Source organism: Mauremys mutica, chromosome 10 (assembly GCF_020497125.1).
Source record: "Mauremys mutica isolate MM-2020 ecotype Southern chromosome 10, ASM2049712v1, whole genome shotgun sequence".
Lineage (NCBI taxonomy): Eukaryota > Metazoa > Chordata > Testudines > Geoemydidae > Mauremys > Mauremys mutica.
In genome coordinates, this window is record NC_059081.1 from 60,076,621 (window position 1) to 60,097,134 (window position 20,514).

General features: G+C 47.4%; 1 protein-coding gene across 9 annotated transcripts in view; it reads left to right on the forward strand.

Moving 5' to 3' along the window:
• The window catches only part of PARD3B (par-3 family cell polarity regulator beta), a 665,445-nt gene that overhangs the window by 125,179 nt on the left and 519,752 nt on the right, over positions 1–20,514 (forward strand). The window lies entirely within an intron of this gene.

Sequence of the window (20,514 nt, forward strand, 5' to 3'; positions counted from 1 at the left end):
TCAGGTGCCCACTCCTTTTCTTTTACCTGTGGGCTTGTTAACCCTTTACAGGTAAAGCAAGCAGAGAACAGACAGGAGGGATTTTACAGCTAACTGGCTGGATGAGTGTCCCTAAAAGGAGCTACTCCCACTTCATTTATCACAAACATGCTTATTACACACTATTTATTATTATGTTGTTGTTTATCATTGTTGTTAATTTTACTACATTATGAAAATGGCAACACTCTTCCAAGATTTCACTTTTGTAGCTCAGATCACTTCAATTAAGCCTCCTACATGTTTCATCAAGGAGTACAAGACGTGAAATAGCATGAAGGTATTTAAGAAGCCAACTGAAATAAAGAGTTCCTCCCACAAGCATTCGGGTCTTGAGTAGTCCAGGCAAACAACGCAGGACTACAACAAAGCTTAAACTTCTTCATAATAATTTTAAAAACAACACTAGCAGCCTATTTAATTTTAGAAACAGCAAAAAATATCTACGTTCCTTTGCATTTCTCATAAGGCGCGTTGAAGTTTAAATCTCCTCAGTGTAATGGATGCACTTGCATTGATCTGCATAGCTCTTGGAAGTCCGGAATCAGGTCTGGTTCAGCATTGTTTGCTTCTGTATTTGATTTTGGCTTTTGCTGGGGACTTGTGTATTTTGATTTTCAGATATGCTTACGAGGAAAATGCTTTCTCGCATAAGTATGTTGTTGAAAATGTTAATAAAGCTACAGTAGCTTTTTCTGCCAGCCGGGGGTACTCATTTCTTAAACTCAGCCAAAAGTTAATCAATAACTAGGCTGACTAGATAGCAGGTGTCAAAAATCAGGCCAGGAGGTGGGGGGTAATAGGTGCGTATGTGAGGAAAAAGCATCAAAAAATCATGACTGTCCCTATAAAATTGGGACATCTGTTCACCCTATCAATGACAGACTTCTGAAACTCCTTTTTAGTTTGTAATCACAGATGATCTCAATCAATTTCTCTTTTTCCTCAGTGCTCAATATCTGCGTTGAGAAAATGGTATCATCAAAGGGGTTGCGAAGCCAGTCATTATCACCTGACATAGCTGGAAACTATTGTCTGAATGTTGTGCAGAGTCCTTTTGGATGTGCAGTTATATTGGTTTTAGTGCACTGATCCAACCAAAGTTTATGTTCTGCCAGGAAGCCGTGGTCATGGGGCTCGGGCTGCCGGCTCCCGCACCCAGAGTCCCTAGAGACAGCTGTGTCCGCTGTTACAGAATTTTTTCTGAGAACCCCTTGATAAATTTCATAAATCCCCAAGGGTTCATGAACCCCATTTTGGGAACCACTGCTGTACGGTGACAAAATTCAGCACAATCCAGTTTCCCTATCAATATATTGTGGATAATTACTCCTGAGGGAATTATGCGCCCAAAATTAAAAATGATGCACTCAATATTTTACAATTCTGCCAAATTCTGCAAATTTTATTTGTCAATCAATAAATAAATAAATGTGGCTCCAGTATGGCAGGGGGGAGCACAGCCAACTGGCTGCATTGAAGTGGAAGATCACCCTGAAGCCCCCACCTCCCCCAGTACAGGGACTCGGCAGTGAGGATGCACCTGACCCTGACACAGTGCAAGGGCTGGGCCTGCCCCAGAAGCATCCCAGGGCCTGCCCCTTTGTGCCAGATACACCAGGTATGGGTAGGCAGACTCAGCCAAGCAGGATCCAAGTGTGGAGGGGTAAGAGATTTCTGTGTGGGGCAGTCTGGGTGTGGGCATCTCAGTGGGAGATTTATCCTCCTCATCGACGTTACCTCCGGTTTGTGGTCAACAACGCACACTACCAGTTCGCCGTGTTGCCATTCGGGCTCTCCACCGCGCCGAGGGTCTTTACCAAATGCATGGCGGTGGTTGCCGCAGCCCTCCGCCGTAGTCGGATACATGTCTACCCGTATCTCGACGACTGGCTAGTTCGCGGACAGTCTCAACAACTGGTGATGGGCCAGTTGACAGACATACTGTCCCTCTTCCGACGGCTCGGTCTTCTCATCAACACCGAGAAGTCCACCTTGATCCCGTCGCAGCGGGTAGAGTTCATTGGAGCGGTCCTCGACTCCTCGCTAGCCCGGGCTTGCCTACCTCGATCTCGACACCAGACGATGGTCTCCCTCATCCGGGACCTCGTCTCCTTCCCGACCACGACGGTGCGCTCCTGCCTCTGCCTCCTGGGCCACATGGCATCATGCACCTACGTCACCGCGTACGCGCGGCTTCATCTCCGCCCATTCCAGACTTGGCTCGCGTCGGTGTACCGGCCGCATCGAGATCCCATTGATATGGTGGTCACAGTCTCCAGGCCAACACTCGAGTCCCTCACCTGGTGGCTCGACCCGGAGATTGTCTGTGCAGGAGTCCCGTTCCATCCTCCTCGCCCGTCCACCACTCTGACCACGGATGCCTCAGCGCTCGGTTCGGGAGCTCACCTGGGCGACCTTCACACCCAGGGCCTGTGGTCGCCCCAGGAGCTCGCTCTGCACATCAATGTCCGCGAGCTGCGAGCGATCCGTCTGGCCTGTCGCACCTTCTGCACCCACCTGCAAGGCCGCTGTGTGACAGTGTTCACGGACAATACAACAGCAATGTTCTATGTGAACAAGCAGGGCGGAGCCCGCTCCTCCCTCCTCTGCAAGGAAGCGATGCTCCTGTGGGACTTCTGCGTGACCCACTCCATTCACCTAGAAGCGTCCTTTCTTCCGGGAGTACAGAACACGCTGGCCGACCATCTCAGCAGGTCTTTCTTCTCCCACGAGTGGTCTCTCCGTCCCGACGTCGTGCACACAATCTTCCGCAGGTGGGGGTTTCCCCAAGTAGACCTATTCGCATCCAAGGCGAACAGGAAGTGCCACCTGTTCTGCTCGTTCCGGGGTCACGCGCCGGGATCCCTGTCGGATGCCTTCCTGTATTCCTGGAAGGATCACCTCCTCTATGCCTTCCCTCCGTTCCCGCTTGTCCATCGAGTATTACAGAAGCTTCGGAGGGACAGAGCCACTGTCATTCTCGTAGCTCCGGCCTGGCCGAGGCAGCATTGGTACTCCCTGCTGCTCGAGCTCTCCGTTCGGGATCCCATCCCCCTCCCGTTGTGGCCAGACCTCATTACTCAGGACTTCGGCAGACTCCACCATCCGAGCCTCCAGTCCCTCCATCTTACAGCTTGGTACCTGAGTGGTTGACCCACGCAGAGAGGGGGACTGTTCAGCGGCAGTTCAGCAAGTCCTCCTAGAGAGCAGGAAGCCTTCCACTCGCTCGAAGCGGTTCGCGCTCTGGTGTGACCAGCGAGGCCTCAATCCCTTTGTAGTCCCTGTCCTGACCATCCTGGACTACCTCTGGTACCTTAAGGAACAAGGTCTTGCGGTCTCCTCCTTGAGAGTCCACCTGGCAGCAGTGTCCGCCTTTCGTCCATCCGTGGAAGGTCGGTCCATCTTCTCTAACCAGATGGTTTCCCGCTTCCTTAAAGGCATGGACCGCTTGTATCCGCCGGTGCGGCGTCCTGCCCCGACCTGGGATTTGAACCTCGTGCTGGCCAAGCTGATGGGTCCTCCATTCGAGCCCTTAGCCACGTGCTCCTTGCTCTACCTCTCCTGGAAGACGGCCTTCCTCGTCGCCATTACATCAGCGAGACGAGTCTGAGCTACGCGCTCTGATGGTTAGTCCGCCATACACCGTCTTCCACGGGGACAAGGTGCAGCTCCGACCACATCCGGCCTTCCTCCCAAAGGTGGTGTCAGCCTTCCACCTCAACCAGGAGATCTTCCTCCCGGTGTTCTTCCCGAAGCCGCATACCTCGCCTCGGGAGCAGCAGCTGCACACCCTCGACGTCTGCAGGGCGCTCGCTTTCTACATCGAGCGGACTAAGCCCTTCCGGCGCACGCCCCAGCTGTTCGTAGCGGTTGCGGACCGCATGAAAGGCGAGCCGATATCCTCTCAACGGATTTCCTCCTGGGTCACAGCGTGTATCCGGACCTGCTACGAGCTTGCTCGCGTGCCACCATGCCGCCTCACCGCTCACTCCACGAGAGCGCACGCCTCGTCGGCCGCCTTCCTGGCCCATGTCCCCATCCAGGACATCTGTCGAGCGGCCACCTGGTCTTCGGTCCACACCTTCGCCTCCCACTACGCGTTGGTGCAGCAGTCTCGAGACGATGCAGCCTTCGGCTCCGCGGTATTACACTCCGCCACGTCTCACTCCGACCCCACCGCCTAGGTAAGGCTTGGGAATCACCTGACTGGAATGCATAGGAGCAATCACTCGAAGAAGAAAAGATGGTTACTCACCGTAGTAACTGTTGTTCTTCGAGATGTGTTGCTCCTATCTATTCCAGACCCGCCCTCCTTCCCCACTGTCAGAGTAGCCGGCAAGAAGGAACTGAGGAGCAGACGGGCCGGCTAGGGTATATAACAGGCGCCATAGCGGCGCCACTCCAGGGGGCGCCAGCCGGCCCGCCGGAGTTGCTAGGGTAAAAAAGTTCCGAGATGCCGTGCACGCGCGGCGCGCACACCTGACTGGAATGGATAGGAGCAACACATCTCGAAGAACAACAGTTACTACGGTGATTAACCGTCTTTTTCTGTGTGGGGCAGTCTGGGTGTGGGCATCTCAGTGGGAGATCTGGATGCACAAGGGCTCATTGGAGGGTTCCAGGTGCAGGGGCAATGAGACTCTGCAGGGGATCCAGGTGATGGTGGCTGGGCTGAGCCAGGGGGTCTGGGTGTGGGGAGATGGGGCTTGGCGGGGAAGTTTGTGGGGTCCGGGTGCTGTGGGAGCAGTGCTTGATGGGGTGGGGGTCCAGGTGCAGCTAGTTGGGGATCAGTGGGGTGGGGGTCTTGTCGGAGGCGTCCAGGTGTATGGGGTAGGGCTTGTCAGGGTGAGAGTTCGATGCCCCCAACAGTGATCATGCGGGCATGCATGTCCAGCCCCCGTCTCTGAGGTTATTCCAGGCATGCTGGAACAGGCACACTGCCTAGGCGGCAGATTTTTTTTAATGCATTTTTCTGCGCGGGGAGCACAGAAGAATGTGGGCCGTATGAGTTCTGTTCCCCTGCATCAGCACAGAATCATCCCAGGAGTAGATAATGATAGTTGATCTCCTTTGTAAAGCACTTTGAGATCTACTGATGAAAAACACTGTGTAAGAACTAGGTATTCTTGTTTATTGATGCGTCTCAGCAGATGACTTTTTGCACCAATATATGGGGAATCTGATTTAACAGAAACCATTATTCTGAAGGGAAATCCTGTTACAGGGCAGACCTGTGGAGTTGAGAGAGAACATTATCTGCAGTGGGATAGGACCGAATTGGCTGCCTATTGAGTCCGAGGGGTAGTTGCAAGATGCCCAGCATGAATAATTGGCATGGAAGGAACAAGCTAGCAGACAGGAGTGCAACATTTCATAGGCAGTCAGCATCTATCACTGCGGCGGAAAATATGGCGATTAAAAGATGCTGTTAGAGGATCAAATTCATAGAACCAGCATGTGTTTGAGATGCATCCGAATATTAAGTTCCAATAAAATTACTTACATCTTATTCTAGTTAATTATCACTGCGAGCCCCATAGTCTTTTGACTCAGTCAGTTAGGGCCAGATTGTGACTCCTTTAGCCACACTGGAGACCTGTTACACATGTAGGTCCGTTGAAGTCAGTGGTGCTACTTGTGTGAGTAAGGGTTCTCAGTCTGGCTCTGAGAGAAGCATTGATTAAGTAGATCGTGAGTAGGAGTGCACTATACTGCATTATATGTTCATCAGAGAAAAACAGTCGTCCATACTATTGTGCAGGGGAGAGCTGGTTTTCTTTTGTTTTTTTTGGTTTTGTTTCTATTTCTCCTAATGATGTAGTTTATTATTATAACATGGGTTGTTCAATGCACAGGGAATGGATCACTTGATGATTACCTTCTCTGTTCCTTCCCTTTGGGGCACCTGGCATTGGCCGCTGTCAGAAGACAGAATACTGGGCTGGATGGACCTTTGATCTGACCCAATATGGCCATTCTTATGTTAACAGGAGCTTTTCTGGCAGAATGGCATTGGCTCACAGAGGAGGAGCTGCCCTCTAACATAAATTAAATCTGTCTAGGTGAAAAAGTCTCTCTGAATAACATACAATACTTCTCTAGAGTAGGAACAGTTCACAACCAGCTCCTAGTTTAGTAATTACTGTTTTGCCCTCTGTCACTAGTGCTGAGAGAACCTAACTTCATTCTTGTGTGTCCAATCAAAAATAGTGTGTGTATGTATGTATGTAATATAATTTGTTTTTAAAAATATATAACTTGTGTGTGTGCATACTCTGTATCTGCAGGTATTATCCAGGTGGGTGATAAATGTATTTCTGATGCCTCTTTGAATGCTTCACTTGTCTTCCCCAGAATAATCTATCCACCTTCTTCCCCGGAATTTATTTCAGCATTCCACGCAACTGAGAATTGTCAAATAGCCACCAGGTTTTTATAAGCAGCGTTTCAGAGAAGCATGTCTGTCTTTTCCCCTAATAAATATACCTGCCTGTGGTCCAAGTCAATTACAAGTCAAGGTGTGATATTTTGTGACCCTTATGTTGCATTTTATGGCTTTGGAATGGAGTAGATCTTCCCTTTTTTTAAAATGAAAACAAGCCCCTGCCTTTAGCACCACTAGTCTTTTGATTTTTAGGTTTGAAAATGAAACAAGATTTTTATATACGTAAAAGCCATATTAGGTCATTCTTAAGAGGATTTTATGGCTATCCCTTTGCAGTTGGCTTTATAGATTGAGGTATACGGATTATAAAATTTCTTTGCAACATATGCCATATTAAAAATATATATTAGCATGATGTTCATCACTTAAGGCTTTGCTGCTTGTGAAAAACGAGACTATGCCAAGTTCATGCAGATAAAACCTTTATATACAACGTGTATTTAGCATGCGTGCTTACACACACACATACAAAAAAAATTAAGATTCTTTGAGCGTATATGTTTGTGTGATTTAGCTTGGAAGTATTTGATTTTTTTATCAGTAAATCTAGATGAACAATTTCACTGTACACACAGAAACCGACACCCCCCCCCAAACTTTCCATTGATGCTCAAAATGTTCAGATATGCCAAAAAAAACAAACAAACAAACCAAAAAAAACCCCAACCCCAAACCATTTTGAGAACTTATTAGAGTTTGGTTTAAGGATATTTACTTTATATATTTTGATGTGATGTTGACAATTTTGTGATTATAAAGATTGAACTTTTTAAATCTCAATGTCGAATCATTACATATTTGTGTGACCCTTCATAATTTCCTGCAACTGTGAATATTTTAAATTGAGGGGGGAAGAATCAATATTATCCATCAAAATTAGAATTTTTTTTACCAAGTCTATATATTGCATAGACTCAATTGTCTTTTATAGAAACGTATTGTCTAAGATGTGGGCAATTTAACACTTATTAAAATTGCACAGTTTTCTAAAGCTGAGACTTCATCTGAGCACTCATAATAAAATAAATGAACTTGGCAGAATTCAATTTTTATTTTATTTTTATTTTGATGGATAATATGGATGTTTATTTTTAAGCATTTTTTTCATTTTGTATCTATTTAAATTTCCACAGTTATGAGAAATGGGATTGTGGTGGTGGGGAAATCAGACCATTATTTAATGACAGTAGACGTTCACATGCAAAAAGTTAAAGCTTTATAGTATTAAAACACAAGTTGTCAACATCACATGTCAAAATACACAAAGTAAATATCCTTAAATCAAACTCTAAGTGCTCAAGCAGCATTTTTTTTTTAATTTTGCTTTTGTGTAAATTTTGATTATTCTCAATGGAATTATTTTTTTTCACCGGTTTGTGCATATACCAATAAAAAATCTAATCCTGTCAAGTCTAAAAAATAAACCAGCCATCAATCAAATAATGGTACATAGAAATACTAAAGATCTAAAACTGGTAATTCCTTAGTGTCCTCATGCTGTATTTTGCAGACTCTTTCGTATGTTTGGACAGTGTTCTAGGAAAGGGGTTTTTTTTTGTTTGTTTCATTTTTTTTTTTGGGTGGGGGAAGAGGGGTCTTATTGGAAACATTCCTGATGATTTCTTCCAGTTCAGGTAGAGTTGTGGGAGATGGATCCTATTTCTCAATTATACTCAGAACTACTTTGTTGGTTTTTTTTACAAATTATTCCTTTTGGTAATTTGGCAGAAAATGTTCAGTTCCTTTCGATTTTCTGGCTTGTATTTTGCAGAGTCTAATAGTTGTTTCTTGTTGTTACTATTCCCTTTAGCATTTCTGGGGCTGAGGGTTGCACTGGAGTTCACAATGGTATTTGTTTTCCTGACTCTTTGTGTATGTTAAATTTGGTCATTGCTCTAACCCTAGTGTCTAATTTTCTGTAGCGCTCTTTACATATATTTTATAAATTGAGCAATTTTGACTGTCCGATCACCTGTTTTTCAGTGACACTATATGGTAAAGCTTGCTTCGTTTCACATTCACAAGTTAGTTTTCCTTTGAAGTTATTCCATACAATATGTTTTTATTGTATGACCAAATACAGTGATATTTGAGCCTAGGAAGTCATCTAGTTTACTGATATGAAGTGGTAATGTCCTTGCTTTTGCTAACAGAATTGAAACAAAGGTATATTTAATGTAGAACATGAAAACATTTAATTGCAAATTGATTTTTCCCTCAATCAAAATAGAAACAAAAGGAGTAAAAATATAAGGCAGATTCCACTGATTAATGTGTTAAAGTTAAAGTATCTTGGAGAGCCAAATTTAAGTGCAAATAACAAAATAATAATAATTTGGAGGTTTCTGTAGCTTCTGTGTGGATGCAATACAGAAATGGGAGGTAGTTGTGTAGCTGAGGTGGGCTCATGGTTCTGGTTACTGCTAATATTTGAAATTTTATCATTGATTACGTCTTGGCAGTGATTGCAGAATTTATCTCTAAAAAGTAAAGGAGGGAGATTTTTTTTATTTTTAAGTAAAAAGGTAGACACCCCCACCATTTTCTAAGTTCAATATAAATCAGTCTCTTGAGATTTGTTTTTATGTACTATTTAAAGGGAAGTTTGAGAGTAATTACTGTACTATGTGATATTCTTGAAAATAATTTCACCAGTGCATACGTTAATCCTGTTTAAAATACAGTGCTGAGGGGAAAAAATGAGAATATTACTAAAGAATAATGAGCAGAATGACATTGAGTTAATAGGTGCTACATCCAATTATTTTCTGCCCTGGAGATAAATATCAAGTGAAGGTTGAATATTACAACCTTAGTTTGGCACCCCTGCTTGTTCAAAGTCAGATTGAAAGGATAGTAGCCATATTGTATAAGGAAACAAATTCACTGTCTCTTACCATTACTGCTATTTTGTGATTTAGACTGCTGCTGCTATGAGGGGTTTTTGCTCTTACTTGATTTGAAGCTGGCATCATGGCAAGTTAATTTAAGTGTGTTTCTATGCTATGCAAGAAAACTATTCCAGGGACAATACTTCTATTTAATCTTTCTTATCTGGGTAAGAGTTTAGTACATTTGCACAGCAGATGTGCTTTTGACAGAATTGGTGAATCCCCATGCATCATCTGTGGCAACTGAGGTTGTATCGCTGCATTACTGATATACACAGTCCATAATTCCTACCATTATTATTAGGAGTGCTGGCTTTTGGCAATTGCTAAATACAATTGCACTGCATTGTGTAGTGGAGGATTTGACTGAGCCAGTGCACCTGCAGTACTTTGGCTTCCTGATCCATATTGCGGGGGCAAAAGACGATAGCTTGAACCAGCAAAAAAAACAGGAGTACTTGTGGCACCTTAAAGACTAACAAATTTATTTGAGCATGAGCTTTCGTGAGCTAAAGCTCACTTCTTCGGAACCAGGTTAGGCAGAACTGAGTTATAGGCCTCTCCTTCATCGCAACCAAATTGTACAACCATTGCTTGTAAACTACCATAGATAGCTGTGTGAAATTTATTTCAAGTTTCTCTGAAACATTAAATAGACCTTAACTTTCAGAAGTAAGATGTATTGAATTTTATACATTTTGCGTTTGCTGTTGGTGTGTTTGTATATTTTCATCAGTTTGCTGGCACTGTGACTAGATTCAAGAGTTAGTGTATGTGTTCCCTAATATAGCTCTATCAGTGGACCTCAGTTCTGACTTCTGATACACCGCTAATGCAGTCTTCCACCTCATCATCATAGACCAGTGGTTCTCAAACTTTTGTATTGATGACCCCTTTCAGACATCAAGCCTCTGAGTGTGACCCCCTTATAAATTAAAAACATTTTAAAAAAATATTTAACACTACTATAAATGCTGGAGGCAAAGCAGGGTTTGGCGGCAGAGGCTAACAGCTCGCAACCCCCCACGTAATAACCTTGTGAACAATTGAGGGGGTCACGGCCCCCAGTTTGAGAACCCCTGGACTGTCAGATGTCAGACTGCTATGTTTTATGGAAGTTTTGTAATGCAGACAAGTGTCTACTGGGGACTAGATTTGAGAACTTCAAACTCATTTCACTTGATTTGAGTGTAACACAGGCATTCAGATGTGAAGAATAAGTTTCTGAGCTTAACATATAACTTCTAACACCATACAATTTAAAATCTTACATAAATGGAAGATGCACTGAGACATTAGTAAGGAGACTGACATCCATCACTCAAATGAAAAAAAAAGTTGCAGGAATAATGGAAAGAATAACCGTGTCTTTCAAGTGCTACCTGGAAAATATGTAAATACTCTTGTAAAAATTAACAGAACTAATTTCATTTTCACTTTGCTTGGATGAAACTTCAATTCCCATACCTTTCAGTTTTCATGTTGTATTTGTGTGGATCATTAACTTTTCTAGTAACTGGCAATAAGTGTTTGTTTGTTTCCTAGGAATAAACACAAGCAAAAAAAATCTGTGGTACTTTGTATAGAAATTTGAATAAAGCAATGATCCATACTCACTGTTGTTGAAATATTATTGTGTGTAGAACTAATGTAAGCAATCCAACATTAGCTGTGTCTTGCTGCATTTTTTTTCAGATTTTGTCACATTGATGGAATAGGCAGAAAACCCCAGAGTGTTCTAGGGGAATTTACTAAATATATCCTCTGTTGCACAGGAAACAGTAATGGTAGTGAAGACCTGTTCATTTGTGGTAATGAAATTCCAATTCCAATGTTTTCAAAATCAGTTCCGAAATGTATATAGAGTTCCATATAGAATATAAAAGCTGGAGAGAATTGACTATTGAGGTGTAATTTTTGGGAAACAAACCATCCCCTACGTTATAGGTTTGCCAGGTGTTCAGTTTTCGACTGGAACACCTGGTCGAAAAGGGACCCTGGCTGTTCTGGTCAGCACTGCTGACTGGACTATTAAAAGTCTGGTTGGTGGGGCTGGCAGGCCTCCTACATGGCGCCATGTAGCTCCCCAAAAGCAGCAACATGTCCCTTGGCTCCTAGGCCGTGCGCTGCCCCCGCCCTGAGTGCTGGCTCTGCAGCTCCTATTGGCTAGGAACCGCAGCCAATGGACGCTGCAGGGGCAGAGCCTGTGGGCAGAGCCAATGTGCACAGCACAGAGCCGCCTGGCTGCACCTCCATCTAGGAACATGTTGCCGCTTCTGGGGAGCCCCTCGAGGTAAGTGCCACTCAGAGTCCACCCCCCTTATCACCTGCCCCATCCCTGCACCCCCTCCCGCACCTAAACTCCCTCCCAGAACCTGCACCCCCTCCTGAGACCCCTCCCACACCCAAACACTCTCCCGGAGCCCCCTCCTGCACCCTGAACCTCTCAGTTCTGGCCCCACCTGAGAGCCCATACCCCCAGCCCAGAACCTGTACTCGCTCCCACACCCCAACTCCTTGCCTCAGCCCGGAAAACCCTCCCACGCTCTGTATCTCTTGGCTCCACCTCCCCAGCCCGGAGCCCCCTCCTGCAGCCAAAGCCCTCATCCCTGGCCCCACCCCAGAGCCTGCACCCCAGCCCAGCCTGGAGCACCCCCCTCATATCCTAAATCCCTCATTTTTGCCCCCCTCTGGAGCCCACCCTGCCAGCCAGAGCCCTCACCCCCTCCCAAGCCCCAACTCCACCCCAGTGAGACGGCATGAGTGAGGGTGAGGGAGAGTGAGGGACAGAGGAAGGGGGGATGGAATGGGCAAGGCAGAGCCTCGAGGAAGGGCCAGCATAGGGAGCAGGGCAAGGGTGTTCGGTTTTGTGTGATTAGAAAGTTGGCAACCTTACCTATGTAATGTGAAGCTTTACAACTAGTGTTTCTCTTGTGAAGTCCATATGTATCCCTGAGCTCTTCATCATAGCAGTTGCATACTGTAATGGTAGATACCTTAATTATACAGTCATACCTCTCAGAACTGAAGAATGAAACTCAAAGATTCATCAGAATAGAGGGGGAATAAATATAAAACCCCAAAACAAATGGAATCTATTTTGAACAAATGTGAGTTTTATTCAGTAAGTAGTGAACTATGAACTTGTTTTCTTGGAATTTTTGGCAATTGTTAATACGCCATTGATTTGAGAATGTATAGCTTCCCCCCTTAAGAAAACATCTTTGAGATTATTGCAGTAAGATTCAGAAGTAAGGCCTGGTGCTTCAATTCAAATTATAAAATTAGTTTGGACACTGAGAGCCAAATTCTGCTCTCAGTTATAACAGTGAATCTGGAGTATTTACGTTTGCTGCCAACATGCAGGATACTGGTATGGCTGTTTCATTGATCATTTTAGCTTCAGCAGCTGAGAAACTCTTGGCTGTTTCAGCTACAAGGACAATTGATCAGATTGTTGCAGGTGGTCATCTTCAGTGTAAACTCCCTCGCTATGTGAATGTACTGACCCTGGAGGGTGTTGACATGAATATTGTTCTGCTTTGAGATCTCAAATACACTGATGACATTTCCTGGTTTGGTGAAACACTGCAGCTGATTACTGATCTGTTTGGACAAGAAACAGCACATATTGGTCCAATTATGAATCCGGATAAAACTAAGTCCTTGGCCATTACCATCAAGCAGCCTCCAGCTCCGACTGCAACCAGCTCAGTGTTAACCTCTCTGGTTGGGACATAAAGCTGGTGGCAACTGTAAAATACTTGGACAGCATCATAGCATTGGAGGCATCTCGAAAGATTTGGATGCTTGTATAGCAGAGCTGCTGTCATATTTCGGGCCTTTTAGTGGTCTCTTTGGCGATGTCATGATTTTAAGCTTGCTACGAAGTAGTGGATCTGTAGAACCAGGGTTTTACCAACTTTATAGTAAGGAAACGAGGGCACTAAGGAAGTCTGAAGAGCAGCAGATTGATAGTTTCAGTTATCATTGTCTTTGTCAGCTCTCCATATTAAGGACAAGATCAGAAATGAGGATATTCATAGTCAAAACCAACAGCTGCCTCCGTCAGCGCTGGTTTGGTTTCAGCGGCTTTCTTGGTACAGACGTATGATTAGGACTGAAGATCAGTGAATTATGAAGCATGTTTATCAAGGAATGCTGCTACATGGCTGGTGATCATATGGTCGCCAACAGCTTTGATGGTTCAATAAAATGGCTAGTGATGACATATAAACTGAATAAGGTGGGCTGGATATACAAGAACCTAACTAGAGATCAGTCCAGGTTGCATTCTGTCTACAAGGATGTTATGTCCCTTTGGTATTTGTGGTGATGTAGATGAAGAAGAATAAATTGGAGTATTCTGGATTAACTCTAGCGTATGTGAACAGGATTTGGTCCTCACTGTTAATGCAATGTTCTAATTGCCTGGCTTGATCTTTATGGTTGTGTTGCAGCTGTTCACTGAATCTCACTTAATATACCACTGAGACTTCATCCCCTACAACACTTGTAAGTCTTGTATCCGTTATCTAAAGGTAAGGGTAAGGAAAAAAGAAGTGATGACATTCTTCCCTACTGCACTTCAGTGGTTTTAAAAGAAAATAATACAGTTGTTAACTGCAAAGTAACCAAAACCTGTAATGCCAATGTCTTGATTAGCAGAGATCTGGGCTGTTTTGATCCACAGCAGGTGCAGACAAAACTTCTTTGCATCAGGGGCAGGTGATGGTCAGGTGCTGCCTCACAACTCTGGGTATCCCAGGAAGTCTGTCAGCCTATTAAGAGGAATGTAAACCCTGCAACATTTTAAAGATATTGAATTATTGTTTACGTAATAATTTCATCATTGAGGCTTGTCTGTGTGGTTCAACAATGCACACTACAGAGGTGTGATTTCTAAAAGTGCACAATGTACTGGTGCACAACTGGCCTCTGGGGACCCTGCTGGCAGGCACTGAAAGTTCGTAGTGCATGTGAATGTAATCCCATAAACTACACTGGGGAACTGTTAGTGCCTGCCAGCAGGGTCCCCATGGGCTAGTAGTGTGAAACACATTGGTGCGCTTTAGAAATCACACCCCTCTAGTGTGCACTGCTGCGCTGTGTCAACAAGCCCTTGGACTGTTCATAATTAGGGTGTTTCTGAAGTTCTTACTCGGATTTTCTCAGACAAAACTCTGATCGTTGGGGAGTTCCTAAGTAAGGATTTCAGGATGAGCCCATAAATAAGGAAGGATTTCAGGATGAGCTGTGTTCCTTTCATCTGAGCCTCTGCTTCTGACATGGAGAGAGAATATGTGATTTGTTTTGTTTCTGGGCTATTTTTAAAAAATGGTCTCACATTTCATACTTATGGTAGATCTCTACCCATAATATATGAGAGAGAGAGAGAGAGAGAATATCTTTTATTGAATTAACTTCTCTTGTTGGAAGGGATGAGTTTTTGAGCTTCAGAGCTTTTTGAGTACAGGGCTAAAAAAATGAGGAGCTAGCCAAAAATACAATCCAAATGGTTTATGTGAAATATAATTCAAGTTTCTCTGAAGCATTAAATAGACCTTAACTCTTGGAAGTAACATGTATTGAATTTTATACATTTTGCAAGTAAAATCCAATAACCAGCATTCATTATAAAGACTATAAATATAATACATTAATAATACTACTTAAGTGACAGTTTTGCTTGAGATGAGACACATTCAGGGTCATGCTCATTATACCATCTAAGAAAATCCACTTTCTCAATGTAAACTTTCAGAGTGAAATTCATACTTGTATAGATGGCTGGCACAATACCGTTGCATTTATGTCCCAGTAACACACCCAAAATAGGGTTTATTTAGGGTTAAAAATGAGTTTGTAAAGGTAAGAAGGGGCAGTTGGTGCCCAGCTCCTATAAAAAAAAAAAAAGTCAGTGGGTGTTGGTGCCTAACAAAATCTCCCCATAAGTGATGAAGCTTGTGCTGGACCTCTGTATATGGCTTGTCAACACCTCCAGTTTGAAGATGAATAAGAAAACTGGAAATGCTCATAAGGTTTCATAAAACTGCATATTCAAAACTGTTGATTAGTTGTACTACTTGCACAATATCAAGAGACAAGAGTCAGTGTTTTTTTAAAAAATATTCTAAAATTCCTATATGGTGTCAAGTATTAGTAGCCGTGTTTGTCTGTATCTGCAAAAACAATAAGGAGTCCGCTGGCACCTTAAAGACTAACAGATTTATTTGAGCATAAGCTTTTGTGGGTAAAAAAACCCATTTCTTCAGATGCCTGCATCTGTAATTTTCACTACATGCATTATATACTGACATGAAGAGAAGGGAGTTACCTTACAAATGGAGAACCAATGTTGACAGTATTTTCCTTGTTGGGCCTGTCCTGTCATAGGTGACTTCTGGGTACCTGTCTCGTTCTGTCAGTCTGTTTCCTTGCTTCCCCAGGTGGGTATTTTAGTTTTAATAATGCTTGATAAAGATCTTGTAAATGGACACAAATCAGACATCAGGAATGGTAACATACAAAAGCGAGTGGAAGAACACTTAAATCTTCCTGGACATTCTATTACAGATTTAAAAGTAGCCATACTGGAACAAAAAAACTTCAGAAACAGACTTCAAAGAGAAACTGCAGAACTAAAATTCATTTGCAAAACTTAACACCATTAATTTAGGCTTGAATAGGGACTGGGAGTGGCTGGCTCACTACAAAAGCAGCTTTACCTCTCCTGGAATTGACACCTCCTCATCAATTATTGGGACTACATCCACCCTGATCGAACTGACCCTGTCAACACTGGTTCTTCTTCGAGTGATTGCTCCTATGCATTCCAGTTAGGTGTGCGCGCCGCACGTGCACGGCTCTTCGGAACATTTTTAGCCTAGCAACACCGGCGGGCCGGCTGGGCGCCCCCTGGAGTGGCACCGCTATAGCGCTAGTTATATACCCCAGCCGGCCCGTCCGTGACGGCCAGTTGGAACTGTGGAGTGCTCGTCGTCCTCCACTTACCTAGCTCACCTTGGTTCTACTTTTGTGTTTAATGTACATAGTTAGTTGTTAAAATTGGTTAGTTGAGTAGTCATTAGATAGATAGATAGATTAGGGGGGCTTAGCCCCTCTTTTCCCGTCCGGTGCGGGCGTATGCCCAAGACACCGGGATTCAAGCCCTGTGCGGCTTGCCAGCGGCACATGCCGGTTGGGGACCCTCACGACTCCTGTCTTCGTTGTCTCGGCGAGGGACATCGACCAGATAAGTGCCCCATTTGCAGGTCGTTCAAGCCGCGAACGAAAAAGGAGCGGGACATTAGATTACGACAGCTCCTCATGGAATCGGCGCTCCAGCGGTCCCCGGCCGGTCCGGTACCGAGACTGTTAAGAAGCAGCCGGCACCGAAGCCCCGGCACCGCTCCCATTCACCATCTGGGAAACGGAAACCGCAGCCCAAAGCTGTAGAGACTGCTACGTCGAGGCCACCGGTCCAGCAGCCAGTAGCGGCGCCTTCGGCACCGACCTCGACAGCGCACGGACCGTGCGCGGTACCGTCGACTCCGGTGCCAGCAGGGCCGTCGAGTCCGGTACCCCCGCGCTCCCCGGTGCAAACCGTGGTCGAGCTGCCTCTCCCCTCCACGCCCGAGACGTTCTCGATGGCGAGGGAGCTCATAGAGCTAACAGAGGCACCGGGCCTCCGGCTCCCGGCACCGCCGGTGCGGGCTGTTCCGTCAGTGGGCAAACCGGCCATGGTACGGCCTGCCACCCCTGACAAACGGGATAGAAGGCAATCCAGGTCCCGCTCCCGGTCCCGATCCTGGAGACGGTCACCTTCCCGCCGTTCAAGGTCACGGCACCGGTCTCCATCCCGGTACCGCTCTCCTTCTCGGCGCCGGTCGCAGTCCCGGAGCTCCTCATCGCGGTACCAGTCGTACTCCTGGAGGCGTTCCAGGTCCCGGTCCCGCTCTCCGGACCGTCTGCACTGAGGAAGGTCCGGATCCCGGCACCGCTCCCGACGCCGTTCTCGAAGCCGCTCCCGTCGACGACAGTCGAGATCGCGGTCGACCTCCCGGTACTCTCGCGGTCGAAGGTCCCGCTCGCGCTCCCGGTACCGAGACGATCGGCACCGGTACCCGGCACCGTCCACGGACAGACTGGTGGCATCGACGGCGCAGTCCCTGAGCGCCTCTGCCCCCCCGTGGCCTTCCCGCCAACCGTCGGTCGCTTCACACGACGGCAGCGGTGCAGATTACCGCGCGGACCCACAAGGACAAGACCTTGGTCCTCAGCAATGGGGCTTCTGGACCCCCTGGGCTTGTCACGAGGCTCAGGGCGCCCCCTCCCTCCCGCGACAGGGGCCCTCCGACCACAGGGTGCCGGAAGCCACCGTCAGCAGGCCCCCTCCATCGCCTCCGGTTGAGGTTCCACCGCCGCCGGTGCAGGCGGAACATCCCGTGGAGGCGGCGGCTTCGCACCCCATGGACGAGCCTCAGCCACTTCCCATTGGTCAGGGCCATTCCTCGTCTTCCTCGCCCGACGAGGCGGTGGCGGGATCCTCGTCATCCGATCCCCCACCGATTGACTTACGTGCCCATCAGGACCTCCTTCGTCGGGTGGCACAAGCTATCAACCTCCCGGTAGCAGAGGTCATCGAGGACGAGACCCCGATCACTAATGTGGTCGGAGTGGAGGCCCCCATGCAAGTGGCCCTGCCTTTTGTTCGGACTATCCAGAGAAATGCCACCACACTCTGGCAGTCACCTGCGTCCATCCCTCCCACTGCCCGCGGAGTGGAGCGGAAGTACTCGGTACCCCCGACAGGGTACGAGTACCTGTACACCCACCCGGCCCCGGACTCCCTAGTTGTACAGTCGGTGAATGACCGGGAAAGAAATGGGCAACCCGCGCCAGCACCGAAGTCCAAGGACGCGCGCAGGATGGACCTGTTGGGCCGAAAGGTCTATTCGGCTGGCGGCCTCCAACTACGCATAGCCAATCAGTTGGTTCTCCTGGCCAGCTATGCCTATGATAATTTCGTGGCCCTCTCTAAGTTTACAGAGTTGGTTCCCACATCCTCGAGGCAGGAGTTCTCAGCCCTGCTAGAAGAGGGCAAGAAAGCTACCAGGTCCTCCATTCAGGCCTCACTGGACTCTGCAGATTCCGGAGCCAGGACCTTGGCATCGGGAGTAACAATGAGAAGGATCTCCTGGCTGCAATCGTCCACCTTGCCGCCAGAGGTTCAATATACATTGCAAGACTTGCCCTTCGATACCAAGGGCCTAATCTCGGAGAAAACGGACTTCAGAATCCAGACCCTTAAGGATGGGCGCATTGCCATCCGCACGCTAGGCATGCACACGCCTGCGACACAGCGGAGATCCTCAGGCAGCAGCCCTTTCGCCCGTTCAATCAGTCCAGGTCACGGCCTGACAATGCACGCAGGGGCAGACTGAACCGCCGTAGACCATCGGGCAATCGGCGTACCCAGTCCCAGGCGCCTTCCAAGGCCCCCCAAGGGCCGAAGCAGGCGTTTTGATGGGACGCCCGAGGACGGCCCATCAGTCTCTCCCCCGGATCCTTCCCCGTTATTTTTCAATCGTCTTTCCTACTTCCTCCCGGCGTGGTCCCAGATTACATCGGACAACTGGGTGCTACGCACGGTAGAGTCTGGTTACCATCTTCAGTTTGTTTCGCCCCCACCCTCCCACCCACCCACCCCGTCCCTCTTCAGGGACCCCTCTCACGAGCAAGTCCTCTTACAAGAGGTCGAGTCTCTGCTGAGCTTGGGTGCTATAGAGGAGGTGCCGAGCGATCTGCGAGGCAGGGGATTTTATTCCCGATATTTCTTAATCCCCAAGGCGAAGGGAGGTCTACGACCCATACTCGACCTCCGAGAGCTCAACAAATACCTTGTCAAGCTCAAGTTTCGCATGGTGACCCTGGGGTCTATCATTCCCTCCCTGGATCCGGGAGACTGGTTTGCCGCCCTCGACATGAAGGACGCGTATTTTCATGTCGCCATTTACCCTCCTCATCGGCGTTACCTGCGTTTCGTTGTCAACAATACGCACTACCAGTTCACAGTGCTACCCTTCGGCCTCTCTACAGCGCCGAGGGTATTCACCAAGTGTATGGCAGTGGTGGCCGCAGCCATCCGCCGTCGTCGGATACATGTCTACCCCTATCTCGACGACTGGCTAGTCCGAGGACCATCCCGCCAACTGGTGGCGTCCCACATGGCCACGGTCCTAGCCCTGTTTCAGCGTCTAGGACTTATGATAAATGCCGAGAAGTCGATGTTGACCCCTTCGCAAAGAGTGGAGTTCATCGGTGCGGTCCTGGATTCCAATTTGGCCAGGGCCTGCCTGCCCCAACCTCGGCATCAGTCTCTGGTCTCTCTAGTTCGGGACCTACAATCTTTCCCATGGACAACGGTGTGTTCCTGCCTCCGCCTTCTGGGCCACATGGCTTCGTGTACGTTCGTCACTCAGTACGCGAGGTTGCACCTTCGCCCGTTTCAAATTTGGCTTGCGTCAGTGTACCGGCCCCACCGCGACTCCATCAATATGGTAGTCACGCCCACGAAGCCGGCCCTCGCTTCGCTCACCTGGTGGCTGGACCCAGCAGTCGTGTGTGCCGGAGTCTCTTTCCGCCCTCCTCAACCATCCGTCACTCTGACCACGGATGCGTCAGAGCTGGGGTGGGGGGCGCACCTAGCCGACCTGCACACCCAAGGTCTTTGGTCGCCCCGAGAGCTCTCCCTCCATATCAATGTCAAGGAGCTGCGGGCGATTCGCCTCGCCTGTCAAGCCTTCTGCTCCCGTCTCCAAGCACGTTGTGTCGCGGTGTTGACGGACAACACAACAGCGATGTTTTATGTCAACAAGCAGGGTGGAGCCCGATCTTCCCCGCTGTGCACGGAGGCGATGCTACTGTGGGACTTCTGCATAGCCCACTCCATTCACCTGGTGGTGTCCTATCTTCCAGGGGTGCAGAACACGCTGGCCGACCATCTCAGCAGGTCGTTCCTGTCCCACGAGTGGTCCCTCCGCCCAGATGTGGTACACACGATTTTCCGGAGGTGGGGGTTTCCCCGGATAGACCTGTTCGCCTCCAGAGAGAACAGGAAGTGCCACCAGTTCT